We start from the raw sequence: 6,897 nt of genomic DNA, 5'->3' as shown, positions 1-6,897 counted from the left end.
GGAGGGCCCAGGGGACCCCGGTGCCCTAGAGTGGATGCTTATGCCAGGAAAATACAATGTCCTTTGTCTCTCCCAGGGCCATGGTTTGGGAGGAAAGCCCAAGGCTCCGGCCCACCCCCACCACCAGAGGCAGCAGCAGCCCAGCGGTGCAAGGGGGAAACTCCGAATGTGCAGGTATGCTGTGATTTGATTCTACCAACCAGAAATATTAACAATCCAATTTTATTACGCAAAACCAATAATATTTATGGCGATCCGTTGTTGCAGGGGCCGAGGGCCGGTGCCTGCTCTGCCCATTGGGCAATCTGGCTCTGCTTGGGAAGGGTTCTGTGGAGATGCATCCCAGAATTCTCCCCACCCCATACGTCCTTCCTTCCTTCAGACAGAAGCGGACATGGTGGGTGGAAGTGGACCAGGGGAAGAAGTGGCTCTCCCATCGCTGGGGAGGGGGATTGCCATTTCCTCATGCCAGCAATGGGACAGCCAGCTGGAGGAGGAAGGCCTGATTTAGATAGTCCTGTAGTTTCTTTGTGGTCCACTTCTCTCCCCCCCCCCAGCTATTGCCTTGGGGAACAGCCCCCCACCCCCGGAACTGACTCCACGACTATGGCTTCAGAACTGCATGAATCTATACCTGCTAGTCCATAGCTAAATATTTTGGGAAATAGATAGCTCTCCGTGTTTGGGCTTCAGTTTAGGCATAGAGTTGGCAGAAATATATTGCATTTCAGGTTCTTTCTTTGCCTTCTTAGCCCATATTTTTCCTAATTTCTCCAGGGATGAGGCTTCAGATCCGGCTCCCGGGACGAAGAGCAAGATACCATCCCAGCGGTTCCGGGCTGAGGACCCTCGCGCCGGTTCCCCACTGCCCCGTCTCCGTGTGGGCATGGCTCCTCCCCGGCCCTGCCTGCCGCAGAAGCAGCAGACAAGGTTTCCTCCAATTCGAAGAACATCTCGAGTGATTTTAGAGAGGGAGGAAACCTTGGCTGCTGCTTCTGAGCAAGGCCGGCCGGGGCGGATCCAAGACGCCCGTACGGAGGCGGAGGCCAGGTTTGGGGAACTTGTAAGATCAGGTAGGAGGAAATGCCCCCTTCCCAGGTCCCCCACCCTCCTGCCCCAGACTGGGGCTAGCCTGGCTGGGAGCGCCGGCTGATGTCTCCTTTGCTTTGCAGCGAGGGAACGACTCAGCCTCGGAGCCGCCGGATCCCGGGAGGGACTGGAGCCCAGGTGGAGGAAACCTGCCTCGGAGGTAATGGGACAGGGGGAAGCAACCTTTAGCGTTTAGAGATCCCTTTAAAGATCCTCTGCTTTAAAGATCCCTTCTTTCTTGCAGAATCTCCCCCCTGCACCGCTGTGGCTGCTGCCCAAGCCTCCTCCCAGAAGGCCATAGGATGTTCCTGGCTACCTGCATGAAGGCTGTGACAGAGCAAGGTGCTGAATTATCCAATGAAGAACGCAATCTTCTCGCTGTGGCGTACAAGAATGTGGTTGGGGGAAGACGCTCTGCTTGGTGAGTGATCTCTAGCATTGAGCAGAAGACTGACGGAAATGACAAGAAGATGCAGCTTGTCAAGGACTACCGAGAGAAAGTGGAGTTTGAACTTAAGTCCATCTGCACTACAGTTCTGCAGTTGCTGGACAAGTACTTAATAGCTAATGCAACTAACCCAGAGAGCAAGGTGTTCTAGCTGAAGATGAAGGGAGACTACTTTCGATACCTGGCGGAGGTTGCCAGCGGAGATGACAGAAAACAAACAATAGAAAATTCACAGGCGGCTTATCAGGAGGCATTTGACATCAGCAAGAAAGAGATGCAACCCACACATCCAATTCGTTTAGGCTTAGCGCTTAACTTTTCCGTATTTTCCTATGAGATCCTCAACAACCCAGAGCTGGCTTGCACATTGGCAAAGACAGCTTTTGATGGAGCCACTGCAGAACTTGATACGCTGAATGAAGACTTGTCCAAAGACAGCGCTCTCATCATGCAGTTGCTTAGAGACAACCTCACATTATGGACATCAGACAGCGCAGGAGAAAAATGTGATGCCTCAGAAGGTGCAGAAAACTAAACTGCATATGGAGTGTCATTCCCCTTCTCAAGAAACCTTTTTACATGTCTCATTCCTTACAGCTCCGCTTGGATTTCCTACAGCAAAGAGAAGCCAGCCATGTGTATGGAAATCAATTTATAGTCCTTTCACACTGCAGCTTTGGGAAAACTCCATTCCTTGATTTGTGTTTTGTCCTGGCCTTCCTGGTGTGCGTTTACTGCTGTAGAAAAGTATTAATACTGGCTTAATTTCCATATAAACATAAGTAACTTCCAAACGCTTATGCAGCGGACTTAAGTTTCTGGTATTTAAAAAGAAATCGGAACCAGTTCCTGCAAGCAACTGTGGTGGGGTATTTATTTATTTATTTATTTGTATTACAGTGATGAAATGAAAATGTAGTTAATGCAACTAAAGAGTGTTCAACACAGTTCAATTCTCCACATTCCCTTTTTATTCTGCAGTGGTTTCTTGGTGATTTGACTTTCCTGTGCTACGGTGTATTTGTTTCTGTAGGATGTGGGGTGTCTGGGGCCAAATGGGAAGCATGGCAGAGTGGCTTCCTACATGTGTGTTCAGCAGGAGCTACTGAGTGTTTTAAATACAGGGATTCTTCTTACTCTTCAGTTGCTGCTGTTCAACTGCTATCCCCTCCCAATAAAATTTCACTTACACTCCTAAAAAAAATAAAAAAATGGATGCTGTCAGCAATTAGTTGTGAGTGCTAGCAAAGATAAGAGTCCAGGAATTCAGCCATATTTACAAGATTTATTGCCCCTTTGAAGCTATGTACAAGCAGGTCAAAAGTCCGTCTTAATCATGGCAGGTCAGTTGTCCCGACTAAATTTCCTTTCGATTTTCCCCAGCATAACCACTTCCGAAGCCCAGCCCCCCTCCTTCCTCTCTGACGAGAGTGACTTGGCCCCAGAAGTGCCTCCCCCCCCCCTCAGATTCATTACCTCCTGACAACCCTTCGTCACCTTCCTCGTCCGAGGAAGAGCAGCTGCTTATTAAAGGAGGTTTTCCCCGGTAGGTGCCCATTCTTCCCCCCTTCTCTGCCTCCAGTTCCCTGACATCCACCCCCTCCCCAAAGGCCCCTCTCTCCTCCTCTGGAGAGACTGCCATTCCCATTTCTTCTTTATCAGGTTTCTCGGGGGTGAAACCTAGGAAAATCTCATCTTCATTTTCTGCATCTTCAAAAACATTACCCTAGCCCTCCCCCAAACCCGCAGGCTCCCAGCGATCTTTGAGATGTCCTTCTCTCCGGCCTCTTCCCTCATTGTCTGATGGTGGGAAACCCTCGAAGTCGTCTTCATCATCCGTCGGACCGAACACCTGTTCAAAGAACCTACCCGGGGGTTTGGGTTTGTTGGGAAATAAATCGTGGAACTCCACCAAATAATCCTCAGTAATGCAACCTTCCAGAACCCAAGCGTTTTCCGAACTGGGAGCCCCTTCCCAAGCCACCAAATACTCTAGCTGCTCCCCGTTCCAATGGGAGTCCAGTATTTCAGTTACCTTGTGGCCTTGCTCCCTTTCCTCAATTTCGGGCGGTGGAACCTCCCCTTCCCCTCTTCCCTGCCTGATCCCCCCTCCCCTGTAGGGCCACAACAGTGACCTATGGAAGACGGGATGAATCTCTCAGGCAGCCTTAACTTAAAGGCCACTGGATTTACCTGCTGGATGACCTCAAAGGGACCCACCCTCCTGGGTTTGAGCTTCTTGCACCCCCCCCTTCCAGGGCAACCCTTGTGTTGACAACCACACCTTGTCCCCAACCCGAATGGTCTCCCCTGGTCTCCGATGCTTGTCTGCCTCCCTCTTGTATACTTCCTTGGCCCTTTCCAGGTTCAACTGGAGCTGTTGGTGAATCGCCTCCATTTCCTCCGCAAACTGTTCTGTGGCCGGTACACTCCACGACTCCTCCCCCCTCCCTGGGAAAGCCCTAGGGTGACTTCCGTGATTGGCGAAGAAAGGAGTCATCCCGGTGGACACGTTCTCAGCATTATTGTACGCAAACTCCGCTAGTCCTAATCCGTCCACCCAGTCATTCTGCCTCTGACTGACATAACACCGCAAATACTGTTGCAAAACAGCATTTGCTCTTTCCGCCTGCCCATTGGTTTCGGGGTGCCTTGCGGTGGTGAAGCTCACCTCTACTTGCAGCAAACTCATATGCTTGCGCCAAAACCGTGAGGTGAATTGGGTTCCCCTGTCCGAAATGACCCTAGAAGGGACTCCATGCAACCTAAACACATGCTCTACAAACAACTTGGCTGTTCCTCCGCCGTCACCGCATGTGAACACGCCACAAAATGGCACATTTTGGTCAGGAGATCCACCACCACCATCACCGCTATTTTCCCCTTGGACCTGGGCAGGTCAGTGACAAAATCTACCAATACCACCTCCCATGGCCTCCCTGGTGTGGGCAAAGGCTCCAATAACCCTGCCGGAGCAGCCCTCTCCCCTTTGGCCCTCTGGCAGGTCTCACACCCTCTCACATATTCCCTTACGTCTTCCCTCACTTTGGGCCACCAAAATTCCCTGGTAACCAACAACATGGTTTTGTGTTGCCCAAAATGTCCTGCCGTGGAGCTGTCATGAAGTTGCTTGAGGACTCTGTCTCTTAGGGTTTCACCTGGAATATACAAAGCCCCCCGATAGAACAGGAGCCCCCCTTTTTCCTTGAAACCTCCCTCAGCTCCTCCTCGTTGCCTTAGCTCATCTAGCTTCCGCCGAGCAAAAGCATCGTCCCGGATCAATTGCCTTAGTTCATCGTCCTTCACCAGTGCCCCCCCCCCCGCAGTCCACCTTTTCTCAGGGAACATGAGCCTGACAGATGCATTTAGCTGAAGTTGCTAATGTCTCTCATTTTTGTCTGAGTGAAACATAGGATATGCACACTACCTTAGGAAATTGTCTGATCCCAGTTTGTACACAGCCTTTCCATATGGCACATGCCACACACATGGGAAAGTGGTTTTCTAAATGGATTTCTGAAGGTATCATTGGTTATACCAATCTCCATGATTGGGGACAGGTGAAACAAAAGTTACCTCTGGATGAAATATCATTATACACACCTAGAGTTGCAGCACCACCAGACACCTCTTGTGCTCAGATTGTGAATTGCAGTGAGGAAGCAACTTGGAATTGCTCACATGTTCAACAGATTACTTTTCATTATGCCCATGTGCGCTTACCAGATGGCTGGTTTTTTATGTGTAATCAAAGAAGTTATAACTACATTCCCGCAAATTTATATGATGCTCAGTGCTGCCTTCGCAGACTAACATAGGCTTCAGGTTACATACACCTCAGGTTACAGACTCCGCTAACCCGGAAGTAGTACCTCGGGTTAAGAACTTTGCTTCAGGATGAGAACAGAAATCGTGCAGCAGTGGCGCAGCGGGAGGCCCCATTAGCTAAAATGGTGCTTCAGGTTAAGAACAGTTTCAGGTTAATAACAGACCTCCAGAACGAATTAAGTTCTTAACCCGAGGTACCACTGTATAGATATATTTAAAATGGTCTATGTGATTTTTTGTTTTGTTTTGTATGTTGGTTTTTGTTTTTGTTTTCTCTTTTCTTTATTATGTTTATGTTGAGATGTACAATTTTTGACAATAATGAGTTAATTAACAACGTTTTTATCAGCAAAATAAAATGCATTTTAAAAAGGGGAAAAATGAAAAAGAGAATAAAAAGTGTAAATTCCCTTTAATATAGTCCAATACCTTTGGAGAAATGGAACACTGTACAGAGTGTGTTTGATGATACTTGGATTAGATTGCTGTGTTGTAGACAGCATACTGTATACAAAAGGACTGAGGCAGATTCTTGTTTTTTCTGATGTTTACTGATGGCTATTGGAAGTGAGAGCTGGACCATAAAGAAGGCTGACCGCCAAAGAATTGATGCTTTTGAATTATGATGGTTTTGAATTATGATGGTGGAGGAGACTCTGGAGAGTCCCATGGACTGCAAGAAAATCAAACCTATCCATTTTTAAGAAAATCAGCCCTGAGTGCTCACTGGAAGGGCAGATCCTGAAGCTGAGGCTCCAATACTTTGGCCACCTGATGAGAAGAGAAGACTCCCTGGAAAAGACCCTGATGTTAGGAAAAATGGAGGGCACAAGGAGAAGGGGACGACAGAGGACGAGATGGTTGGACAGTGTTCTCGAAGCTACAAACATGAGTCTGATCAAACTGCGGGAGGCAGTGGAAGACAGGAGTGCCTGGCGTGCTCTGGTCCATGGGGTCACAAAGAGTAGGGCACGACTAAACGACTAAACAACAAAAAGTATTGTTTGTGTTCTGACTTTCAGGAAGGCTTTGCGTGATGCCTGGGGGCAGATCGATAAGAGAGGAAATGAAGACAGGATTTTGGGTGTTTTTCCTCTACTTTGCATATATAGGTGCGATTGTCTATGTAGCCATGCTTTTGAATAAAGTCATTTGAACTTGTGAATTGGTGTGTGTATACTGTAGACTCAGTAGATGGCGATGTGTAGCCACGGACAACTATGTCATTTCTCATTCATAGCCCTCAACTCGTGATTCTTATTGCAATAGCAGAAAAGATGCAGGTACATTGGTACAAGTAAAGATAAAATTAATACAAGGATACAACATAAGATAAAAATAATAATAATAATACAGAAGGGAGCCGGCGTTTGTCCACAGACAGCTTTCCGGGTCATGTGGCCAGCATGACTAAACCGCTTCTGGCGCAACGGAACACCGTGACAGAAAGTAGAGCGCACGGAAATGCCGTTTACCTTTCTCACCACAGCTGTACCTATTTATCTACTTGCACTGGCGTGCTTTCGAACTGC

The 6,897-nt window shown here is 48.3% G+C and overlaps 1 pseudogene across 1 annotated transcript; it reads left to right on the top strand.

The window, feature by feature from the left end:
- Nucleotides 1-1,404: 1,404 nt before the first annotated feature.
- On the top strand, nt 1,405-2,331 carry LOC309327396 (14-3-3 protein theta pseudogene; annotated as a pseudogene). Its single transcript has one exon. The product of its transcript is annotated as a 14-3-3 protein theta pseudogene (transcript).
- Nucleotides 2,332-6,897: the final 4,566 nt, after the last annotated feature.

Source organism: Podarcis erhardii, assembly GCF_964252035.2.
Source record: "Podarcis erhardii genome assembly, chromosome: 13".
In the NCBI taxonomy this organism is placed as follows: Eukaryota; Metazoa; Chordata; class Lepidosauria; order Squamata; family Lacertidae; genus Podarcis; species Podarcis erhardii.
The sequence above is the reverse complement of the archived record's forward strand: the minus strand, read 5'-3'. Positions and strand labels throughout refer to the sequence as shown.